Raw genomic sequence first — 12,511 nt, forward strand, 5'->3', positions numbered from 1 at the left:
CGGAGAGGCGAAGGCGGCCGGAGGCGCGCCGACCCGCGACCCCGGCTCTTCGGGTGCGCCCGCGCCTCGGCGGGCCCTGGCCGCCTTCTCCCGCGGCCTGAGGGGTCGGAGTGCAAGGACCGCAGCGCTGAGCAGCCGACGCCCCGGCGGGCGGGCGGCGGGAGGATCCTCTCCCTCGAGCAGCTGTGAGCGGGCACGCCGGGTCCAAACCCAGAGGCTCCAGCAGGGAGGCCGCGGGTGTGGCCGGGCAGCAGAGGTTTTTTTGGAATGCGGGGTGTGGCCCTCTAACACAGCAAAAAAGAAATGAGTCAGCCCGTGTGATCCTAACCAATGAGCTTGTTCACTGTCGGTTAAGGCGGAACTTTCCTTTCTTGATTTATATGAGGCTTAGGAGCCTTTTAGACTTTTTTTTTTTTTTAAACTTAAGCCTTTAACAACGTCAAGAAAATGGTAGATGGCCTTACAACTCTTACAAAACAAGGGTTAATTTTGTTATGATAGATACTTGATCAGTGGATGTATGTTAATTTCTGTTACTTAGTAAAAGTTCTTAAGCTAGGCAGCGATCCTGGAGGTAATGAGCGTGGAATCTGGCGACAAAGCAGATTGGGATCTAACCTCCAAGATGGATCTAACCTCTGACACTGTATGATCTTGCGCGGGTTAATTATCTGCAGTGAAAGGGACAAAATGATCACCCAACAGTTTGCTGGACAGATTATATGTAATAATACATGCAAAGCATTTGGACAGTGCATGACATAGAGTGGGCACTCAAACAATGCTGTCTTGTCCCTCTGATTACTGAATCAAAATCTCCAAACCTGTAGACAAACTGGCCCATAATTTTTGTTTAAATTCTTTTCAATGTTAAAATATCCAAAGAATTTTCGAGCTGAAATAGTTCTTTGGTATTTGCATGGTCTGAGTCCCTTATTTAAGTGATAGAAAACTGAAGAAGCTTTTGGTTTAGGATTCTTGGATTTGGTGTTCCTGTTATACAAGAGAAATTTTATTAGTAGCAGGGGAAAAAAAGGCTTAAAATTGGAATGATTCCATTTATGCCACAATTAAACCAACTTTTAAAAAGTAAGAGTGATTTTGGAAATATTCATTCTATCTCGGTCACTGTACCCTAAACATCATTTTGGAATAGAAGTAATGAAAAGAAACTTAAAGTAGCTTGGAATTGGCAAATTACAGGAGACCACAGAAGTGCTAGGTCCTGAGCACCAGTTAAGAGTTGGTTACTAGTGAGGGAAGAGAGTTTTTGCAGAGGAATAATTTTTTTTAAGTTACCAATTAAACTATCTTGGCTTTGGAGACAATCTCCTGAGTTTAACTTCCTCATATTTGTTTAAAACCAGTCATTCCATAGGCCAAGATTTCTTTAAAATACTCTTTAAACCAAAGATAAAATCTTAAGTGAGGTCAAGGACCCTTTCTAAAATGCTATTCTTTTCTTCGAACCATCATAGAAGAATAGAAAGAACTCTGCACCTGGAGTCAAGAGCTCCTGTCCTAATCTCTGCCAATAAGTGATCAGGTATATTGCCCTACATAAACTGCTTCATCTCTCTCTGCAGATTTCTAAGCGTTCTTCCAGTTTTAAGACCAAGTTATGGTCCAAAAGAGCAGGCAGAAGATAAGCCTATAACCTAACATTTAACTTTAGCAACAGGCATTAACTGGGCCTATATCCTAGATGATGAAACCGATAAATCACTCTTGACTCTCATATTCCTCATAAAGGTAATCTTATTGTCCTAGACACTGTAAATTAAATTCTGGAGTCATCTGAGCTCCCTTCCTCTCTATTGACAATTCACTATCCCCAGGCATGATGACACCTTCCTAATGTCTTTCACACCTTTTCCATCCTGGTTCAGTCATCCATGCCCTCTTGCCAGGGTCACTGAGTCCCATCCTCTGTGCTCCCAACACATCATCATCACCATCATGTGATAAATGTCAGAGTCCAGCGTGCCATCATGTCATAAACTGGGGGTCCTCTTTCTATCAGTTAAACTAGTATAGTTCTATAGTAGAGATCAAGAGGAAAACATTTGCTTTACAAGCAACTTTCTTCAAACATTCATGTAAATACATACCTATTTTAAGGCACATTGATTTTCTGTTTATGAAACTATTACCATCAATTATACTGGCCAAACTGATAATATGTTGGCTGTTACATCAAGAACTATGTGTGTATGAGCAACTCAATAAACTTCGTGACCCTGCAGTTTTAAATACGCAATTGTACGCATGTGTGCAGCCATACATAGATATGCTGAGATACGTGAAAGTGAAAAAGGGAAAGGTAGCCCATACAGGAAAGAGAGAGATAACCTAGTTTGTTTCTATTGTCTAGGATGCAGTCAAGGTGAAAATGTATAAAGTGGGTGCTCCGTTCAAGAAGAAGGAAGGCTTCATAAATAAGTGCACCTGAGATCATAACTCAAAGCACTCAAGAGATGTTTACAATGATCCTTATGCTTCGGAAATAAGGACATAATTACCAATGTTATTAGAACATCCTCACAATAGAAAAAGGCTCACTATTTCTAGGATATCTTAGTCGCCTAAAGTTAAAATGCGAAGTACAAAGCCTGTCAATCTATGGTTAAAAAAAAGGAACGATTAGCTCCGGCCCCAGTGCCATAATGTTTGTCATTCAAAAGCTGGCTTTCACCTCTCCAACCCCATCTTCCACTTAAAAAACCCTCGGCCAAATAACCCCACCGGTCTACTTGTTGTTCCCCTAATGCAATGGGCACATTATCACCTCCACACCTGAGCCCATGCCATGGCCTCTGTCAGATGGCCTTTCTCACTCTTCTTACTAGTTATTACCTTCCAGACCCACTCAAACCCCTTCCTTTTCCTGGAACCCTCCTCACTGGCTCAAGCCCCAGGGAACTCTCCTCTCCTCCAAATGCCTACAGACCTTATTCTTTATACCTCCATCTCAAACTGACTTAGAGAGCCTTAGTATCTTCCTTCTTTTTGAAATCCCTGACTTTTCTCTCTTGGCAGATGACAAAAGTCCATCGGAGGCAGAGATGGTGTTTCAGAGGCCTTGTATCCCGCAGGACCTAGCAGATTCTGAATGGTTGCTGAGATAATGACGTTTAAGTTATATAACAGCCACAAAGGAGAAAGGAAAACTTTCCTTTTCACTGCTGACACACCAAGAATACACAAATATTATAGCTGTTCAAACCAGTTGGCAAGTAGAACCCAAGTGGCAGATGCGTGTCTTTGCTCTTTACGACACGTTCCAACAATAAAGAATGCCACTACTGAGAAAGCAAATCTGATACTTCCTAAAGGGAAGTACAGTTTACAGAAGAGTGTCAGCACATACAATCTCAGTTCCCCAAATACTAACCCACTCACGATAACAGAGAGACTAAGTCATTCTATCATCCGTTTCAAGTAAGGAACACATACATACATATCTGACCATCTTACCAAAGTACCAATTCCCCCTTAAATAGAAACATCTACCTGTTTACCTACAAGTGCTCCTAAGCATAAAAGGTAGCAAATGGCAGTTCTCCGAGGCAACTTGTAACTACTAGAACCATCATAAGTTTCCATTTGTTTATATGGTTTAAAATCAAAAGCTATATGACATTTGCACTAGAGCAAGCCTCTGTCCAAGAGTCATTATCATACATACACACACGGAGTCACTCGTATCCTTTGATGCGTGCTAACACATTTCTGCTTTTATGAGATGGGAATAAACGCTACCGTTGTTCTCAAAAAGCTATGTGATAAATCAGCCAACCTACTATGCAATTACATTTATTATAATTGCCCATGACAAAGACACAGACTTCTTAAATATTCCAAGTACAAACAACCAAATGAATTATTCAGTATTCTTTAACTTGCAGGTAACAGAAAGGGCACTTGAAGGAGCAGAGCAGAAGCAAGACAGACTCACTGAGTCTAGCAACACAAAAGCCACGGGGGTGGCTAGGCTTTAGGACCAACTCAAAATGAACTCCACCAGGACAAGAGAACATCTTTGCTTCTACAGGTTGGCTTTGTTCTCCCTTCCTAGAATCTGCCTTCTTCCACTTAACTCCCAGCTCTGCCACTAAGAGGGACTATTCCATAGTTATAATTCTTAAAATTCTTAAGAAAACCTCATGCTGGTCCAGCTTGGGGCCATGTAGCCACTCCAGTGGCCAAGGTCCCATGACTGACTACACTACAACTACCTTGTTGAACTGGCGGGAAGAGCAGTAAGTCCTCCAGAAGATAGGCGAGTTTACTTCCCAGAAGTGGAAAGGGGGGCTCATTTGTCTGCCCCCAAAATATCACCACCTATCAAGAAATTCCACTTCAAGTCTAACGCAAAAGCTTATCTAAGCAGTCCTCAACCTGGTAATAAATTACATTCTGAAAGTTGTTTAATGAACTCTAAAGTTCATGAACACTTCTGTGGCACTTGAAATGCATTTCACTAGAGACCAAATGTAGCGAGACTGGCTTCTCTGCCAGACTTTAAAGGCCTATTGAACTCATGATTTATCTGAAGTATAATGTTAATAATATTTCTAACACTATACTCAAACCCCATTCATAACATTGTTCCTATAGGAAAATGTATTTGAAATTCCACCTACAGCAAGAAAAACATGCTCAATTTAATTCATTTACTGAGTATCCAGTAATGATAGTGGCTTCCATTGTGCACATATCACTTTACATTTAATCTGTACACAATACAGCAAGGCAGGTATTAACAACTGAACACACGACGAAACTGGGAGTTCGAGAAGGTTTTGAAGCCTAAGGTCAATCATGAAGACAAGTCAGAGCCTGCTTCAGAGATATGAATGTTTGACCCCAAAGCTGGGACTATTGTCTCTGATATCTGTAGCAGCCAGACAAGAGCGGGCTTTCAGTTCAGGTGACTAAGAGCTGAGCTAACATTTCAGACTCTGTGTGAAAGCATCTAGATTTCCCTGCAGAGAAGAGAAGGAACTAGTGGGCATCATACACAGTCAATAGCCAGACATTAACTTTGTATATCTTCCCAAGAGAAGGTGTTTCTCTGTGGCAAAACAAAAGAAAATATTTCTCTGGGTAAACCTTAAATTATACAGATGCCTGTACTGACATGAAGATCGTCTGCAAATTAAGGGTCTATAAATAGTATCTTCATAAAAAATTGATTTTGCCCTGTTGAAAAAAGAGACCATTATCTTAGAGGGCACTTAGGTGTTTTAGAAGAAAGTTAAAATTGCAAAAATAATTAGCTAAGGTGACTCAGTTCTGCCAAAATAAATGCAATGGATGCATTTCACAGCTTTAACTGTATTTCACATTTAAAAAAATGTTTTTGGTTATGCAGTATTTACTACATACAAGAGAATATATTGGGCTGGCCAAAAAGTTCGTTCGAGTTTTTCTGTTACGAAAACCCAAACAAACTTTTTGGCCAACACAATATTTAACTTATTTGTCAGGAAAAATAATATTAACATGAACAATCATGAACACACCGCCCAACCTAAAGGCAGACCATTAGCGATAAACCATGGCAGCTCCCTGAGTGTTCCATCCTATCTGATGGAGGCTGAAAATTGCTTCTTTCTGTGCATGTTGGACAAAAAGTTTGAAAGCCCTTGGTCCAAGATGGGGCTCTAATAATAAATTAACCCAGTGCCTTCTGAAATTAAACTGGAGAAGTGATCATGAGTAATGAGACACAGAACAGCTGAATTCAATCATAAAGGAAGGGCACAGGTAAACTGTACATTGTCTTAATCTAGAAACTGCTCATCAGACAGACTTGTAGGAGCTTTTGGTTTTACTCCATGGTCCAAAGCCAGGAGTAGTCATTAGACAGATTACTAGGCACATGACCTGAAATATGACAGGTCAACTGGAAATTGTTCCAAATTGAGGTAAGGTATTAGTAAGCCAAGACAAACTGGTTCTCCCATGCAGAGCCTCAAACACATCAGACACCATAAGAAGAAAAAGAAAAGGAGCACATGGACTAATAACAACGAACTTCATGCATCATGGAGAAAAGGACAAATAACTTGAGGGGGGAAAATCAAAGAAAATAGTCAATAATTTTGTTGTAACACGGAGTTAAACAGCTTATATTATGGGGAAGCATTAAGATAAAGAAATTAAAGAGCTTACAATATACGTCTAAAGAAAGGACATATACACTAAGCTAGTGAGAGAGTCAGTATAAATTGTGTGACTAAAAACTACATATTGAGAATAAGGAAGTCTAACACGCAATGCAAATTATATGGTACAGTAAATACATGCTAAGGAGGAGATGGAAAAGGGAAGATAAGCTTAACTAAGAAAGCAATGACATTTAAAAACCATCTTAAGGATGGCATACAACAAAGTGGGGACACCTACATGAACACAGTTTGCCAATTATCAAAGTGACACTCTCCCTCAGCACCCGACACTGTCTGCCTTGTTTTATAGCTGCTGGGATACACAGCATCCAATTGCATCGTACTCTAAGATTCCTGAAGGCTGGGTCCAGGGCTTGGATTTTTTAAGCCTCCAGACGTCCAGACCTTGACATGGGACATGTTCTACAAATGTTTGAAGAAAAAAAAAATTAAGAGTCAAGTTGGTCAACCCTCAATACCTTATTTAAATGCCTTATTTGAAGTGATAACCTCTGATGAAGGTTGGCCTCTTCAATGCAGGAGGAAGAGTGTAGTACAACAGATGATGGGGACACTGTTTCTCAACTTAAAAGGAAGTTCTCTGTACAAGGGGTGTGTGTGTGTGTGTGTGTGTGTGTCCTGAAAGGGAGACAGGGTGGTACCTAATGGGTGAAAAAGGAGCGGATCAGTTCAGGTTGAAATATGCTGCAGTAACAACACCAGCATTTTGGAGGCCAACAACAGAGAAAGGTTTATTTCTGGTCCTGTCTGGTTCTTTGCAGGTGAGCCAAGGCTGGGCTCCATGTTGTCTTCACTCTGCGACCAAGGCAGAAGGAGCACCCCTAACTGGGACAGGCTGATCTCACGGCAGAGAGAAAAGAAAGACGGCAGAATCAGGCAATGTCTCTTCCATTTCTGCCTGGAAATGGCACATCACTGTTATTTACATTTCTTATTATTTGCAAGGCCTATGGCAAGCCAGCCACAGGGCTCAGCCCTCAGTGGGGTGGGAAAGAATATCCTCTCACAGGATGGAGGGTGGGTAGGGAGGAATAGCAAATGTTTTGACAATAATATAATCTACCACAAAGGAAATGGAAAATGGCTAGCGAAGTGCTTTCTTCCCTTCAGTAGTGATAGAAGAAGATGTCCTATTATAAAAAAGCAGTCTTTCCATGTCTGTGGTACTTTATGGTGTTTTCATAATATTTCAGATATTGTCTCACTGTATCCTTACAACCAACCCGGTGTGATCCCAGGACTTGCCCAAGGCCCCAGCAGCTCCTGAACTGGAACCCCAAGTCTGGTGACCTCTCACCAAAGGAGCCTTTGAGGCCTCTGTTTCACCCGCAAAATGGAGATAATCCCTGACACGTCCTAAGAAGGTTGCTGAGAGATTAAGTAAAACAACATATTTAAAACACATAAGCATATAAAAGTACTCAACAAATATAAGGTAGTATTATTATTAAATTATGATATCTATGTCTTAACCCATGTCTTTCCCAAATTAAATTTAATCACAAATAGTTTGTTTAAATTCCTTAAGAAGAAAATGCATTTATTAATGATGTTTCCTTCCCCTGTCAAAACCATAAGCTCCCCTAGTTGAGTTTTATCTGTACATACACACTTTCCCCATGACTTCTCTTACTTGTTTACTCCCTGACTGATCAGTTTCTTAAGATTCTCAGGAAGTTTCAGAAGGCAGCACTATTAATAATTTTTATTTCTTCCCAAACAAGAGAAATTAAGGAAAACTGAAGACACCCAGTCTTCATTTCAAGTATGATATAGATTCCACGCGTGGCTCCCAACTGAGAATGAATAAAGGACTTAGCATCAAAGCCTCCGGCCCTAATTAGCACTACTTGCCTTCGCTCTTTGCATTCTACCAAACTACAGTTCCAGCCTTTCCCCAGAATGGAATCTTCCTTTCCCACCTCTGCCTCTTGGCTCAAACTGTTTGTCCTACCTAGAGTATTCCCTAGGCACTGCCCCAACTCTGTTCAAAGATCCTGCCCAAATATTGAATGATTAGGTAAGTGCACCACAGTGCATACACAAAGATGTTCATCATAGTGTGCTTTACAAGAATGAAAAGTTGGGGCTTCCCTGGTGGCGCAGTGGTTGAGAGTCTGCCTGCCGATGCAGGGGACACGGGTTCGTGCCCCAGTCTGGGAAGATCCCACATGCCGCGGAGCGGCTGGGCCCGTGAGCCATGGCCACTGAGCCTGCGCGTCCGGAGCCTGTGCTCCGCAGCGGGAGAGGCCACAACAGTGAGAGGCTCGCGTACGGCAAAAAAAAAAAAAAAAAAAAAAAAAAAAAAGAATGAAAAGTTGAAAACAACCTAAATGCCCACTAATAGGGAAATGGTTAAATCCATTACAGACCACATATACATGGAATGCTACAAAACAATAACAAAAATGATGTAGGTTATACCTATTGAGGTGGCATGGTCTCAGTATATTATCAGTTGAATCAGGTTTCAAAACAATATTAATAATGACCCATTTTAGGGAGGAAAAATATGTATCTAATCTAGACACAGGAAGAGTATGGCAGAATACAAAAACAAAGCTAATAATGGTATCTCTGGGTAGTGATAATGATTTTTCGAATCTTAGTAATTTTCACACTTTAAAGCTCTTTCCAATTAGCATTGTTAACTTTTATAATCTAAAAAAGTGTATTTTAATTAAAAGGCATTAATCATTAATACCCAATTCAAACGTCATCTGCTCCTGAAACCCTCCTCGCCCCCCCCCCACCCCCCGGTCTAGCCCACCCTTATCACACAGGTAATTCCTCTCTCCTGTCTGTTTCCTGAGAGTCTAATATATCTATTATAACATTTACCACATTTGTTTTGAAATGGCAGTTTTCTTTGTTCAGGCTTGATTATCAACTCCTGAAGTGGAATAAGCCTGTTTTACATTTACTGGAATCTACCCTAATAACCCATGACCCAAGTATCCAGAAACTACTGAGTGTGTTGATTTGAACATAAAGAAAGGCTATAAAATTTACACATTTGAAGACTGTACACCTAGTAGTGCTCTAATCAAACATTCATTTATAGTGGGGATGTTCAGAAATTGCATAGGGTCCATTCTGGAGAGAGAAATGGTCAATCAGGATATTTTATCTGTGGCAAAATTTCTCTATTAATCATTACTCCCATGTTTGCTTTCAAAGTTACCAAAGACACCCTTATTCAACTTGTTTAAGACGTGGGTTAATATTTCTTAATCCAGAGGCAAGTCTCTCAGATTTTTATCCATGAGCTTCCTCTTCAAATGGACAAGAACTACTTTTGCAATAATCCAAGTCCAATCCTGACTCAGTAGGAAATATAAATACCTATTGTTTTAGGAAGAAATAAGGGAAATAAATGTTTTAAGATTATGTAAGTCTGATTCAGGGAATTGACACAAATGAATGTTTTGAAATATCCAAGGCATTTTTTTGAAGGTTCAATAAAGAATGTGTTTTGAGAACTAGGTGGGTGAGATTTAAAATAAAAACAACCACCACGATCTTAGCTGTTACTTAGCAATTTCAGGCTTCAATTGTTCCCTTCTAAAGGGCAACTGAGAAAACTGAAGAAACTGCTTCCAGAAGAAACACTGAGATATCTGATCCAGTTTCCTTTCTTCCTTCCATTTTATTCCCTAAGATTTTAATCCAGCCAGTATGAACTTTAAACTGCCCAGGTTTTTTGTTTGGTTTTGTTTCGCTCTCTCTGGAGACAATTCCTTTTCCTTAATTTCTGAATCAAAAGCAAAGTTACATGCCACGGTTAGTTAGGGGCACCCTGGCTGCTTGTCCCCAAAGTGTCACTACCTGAGGAAATGCAGAGTCACGGGAGTACAGAGAAGGGAAAGAAGGAAGTTCAAAAGGGAGCGAACAGTCTGACTTATCTCCAAGCACTGGCACTCGAAAGCCAGAAGAAGTGAGGGGTGCCAGGGGCCGGTTACAAAGCTGAGTTAACAACGTGAGAATGCCAGTCACACTCTTAAGAAAATAAGTCTAAATTCTAAACTGATCCTGACCCTTATCTTCATTCCAGAAGCTATGGGGACATGATAACTTGGTTTACTTAGCATGGATTCAAAACCAGGCCAGGTTTGCTTTTTTTTTTTTTTAACATCTTTATTGGAGTATAATTGCTTTATAATGGTGTGTTAGTTTCTGCTTTATAACAAAGTGAATCAGTTATACATATACACATGTTCCCATATCTCTTCCCTCTTGCGTCTCCCTCCCTCCCACCCTCCCTATCCCACTCCTCTAGGTGGTCACAAAGCACCGAGCTGATCTCCCTGTGCTATGCGGCTGCTTCCCACTAGCTATCTATTTTACGTTTGGTAGTGTATATATGTCCATGCCACTCTCTCACTTTGTCACAGCTTCCCCTTCCCCTTCCCCATATCCTCAAGTCCATTCTCTAGTAGGTCTGTGTCTTTATTCCCATCTTACCCCTAGGTTCTTCATGACCTTTTTTTTTTTCTTAGATTCCACATATATGTGTTAGCATACGGTATTTGTCTTTCTCTTTCTGACTTACTTCACTCTGTATGACAGACTCTACGTCCATCCACCTCACTATAAATAACTCAAATTTCGTTTCTTTTTATGACTGAGTAATACTCCACTGTATACATGTGCCACATCTTCTTTATCCATTCATCCGATGATGGACACTTAGGTTGCTTCCATGTCCTGGCTATTGTAAATAAAGCTGCAATGTACACTTTGGTACATGACTCTTTTTGAATTTTGGTTTCCTCAGGGTATATGCCCAGTGGTGGGATTGCTGGGTCATATGGTAGTTCTATTTGTAGTTTTCTAAGGAACCTCCATACTGTTCTCCATAGTGGCTGTACCAATTCACATTCCCACCAGCAGTGCAAGAGTGTTCCCTTTTCTCCACACCCTCTCCAGCATTTATTGTTTCTAGCTTTTTTGATGATGGCCATTCTGGCCAGTGTGAGATGATATCTCATTGTAGTTTTGATTTGCATTTCTCTAATGATTAATGATGTTGAGCAAACCAAACTCTTACCACCAGGGCTGAGAAAGATAATTGAAGATTTGTGGCTTGGAAACGTCTTCACAATAGGAAACTTACAATCAGTGGTGAGCTGGGGCCAGCTCATACCAGTCCCTTAGAACAAACTGCATATTCTCAGGATTTGTGGCAAGGCAGTTGTTAAACACACCATCATTACCAGTTAAATTACATAAACATACAATTAAACTATACTAAGAACAAAGATCATAAATACTCAAAACACGTCACTTCCTGTTTTACTATTATCAATGCTCTTGATGTTCTTTGCAACTATTGTACCTGGTTGGTAGGAGATCATATAACAGTGTGCTCCTGCACATCCCTTCCCAACTCTGCTGGCAGTGACTTTTGCCGGTAGTGTGAAATCAGCTATGGTGGGAGTGTTCACACCATGGAAATCAGCAAACACTACAACCCCCTCCCCCCATCAGGGCTGGCTCTAAACATTTACCTGCATATCACTACCTGCAATGTTAACCCACCACTGCCTGACAGGAGCTCAGGAAGTTCAGCTGGCCAGCCTTCTAAGTCAAGAAAAAGGCTTGCAAACTATAAATCATGATACAAATATGAGGATAGAAAGTAACTACTTTTATTGTGGCCCTGGAATGTACCAGTCACAGCACAAAGTACTATCCCCATGGTATTTCGTTTCATGAGAGGTATTATCAAATCCAATATACAGATGAGTCAACTGAGATTGAGAGGCTGAGTAAGTAACTACTAAAAGCACAACAGCAAGAACCAGGTCTATGAATGTCTGACTCAAAAATGTATGATCTTTCCAGTAACTACCCCACTTACTAACGTTATCATTACCATAACGAAACCAAAACCAACCACCTATAACTGTCAGATAATTAACAAACACTAATGGCCTTTGATATGTAAAAGAAAATGGTGTAATGAAGAGGAATAGACAAAGAGCTGACTTTTATTCATATTCACCAAGTTTATTCATATTTACCTCCAAAATGTACCCACAAAAAGTGGGTAAGAAATGGGGACCACAGAACCAATGGAATGAAGAATGATCTGCATTTGAGAAGGGCTACTCCAAGGTTAATGTAAAAGGAATCCTCTTTCAACTCTTTAAATACTTATGCTCTATCCACCAAACAGACATACCCAACCTAAGATGACACATTTTACCAAGAAAGAATAATGCAAAAGCAAAATTTCTCAAATGTTGGCACCAACTTTCTGTAGTGTTTGGATATTTACTTTTCAAAATTTTCTCTTTTAAATTTTTGAG

At 40.4% G+C, this 12,511-nt stretch overlaps 1 protein-coding gene across 6 annotated transcripts in view; it reads right to left on the reverse strand.

Annotated features, from left to right (window-relative positions):
* SGMS1 (sphingomyelin synthase 1) overlaps positions 1-12,511 on the reverse strand; it is a 291,005-nt gene that overhangs the window by 94,421 nt on the left and 184,073 nt on the right. The gene's annotated exons all lie outside the window — the stretch shown is intronic.

Source organism: Grampus griseus (genome assembly GCF_964374135.1).
Source record: "Grampus griseus genome assembly, chromosome: 16".
NCBI lineage: Eukaryota > Metazoa > Chordata > Mammalia > Artiodactyla > Delphinidae > Grampus > Grampus griseus.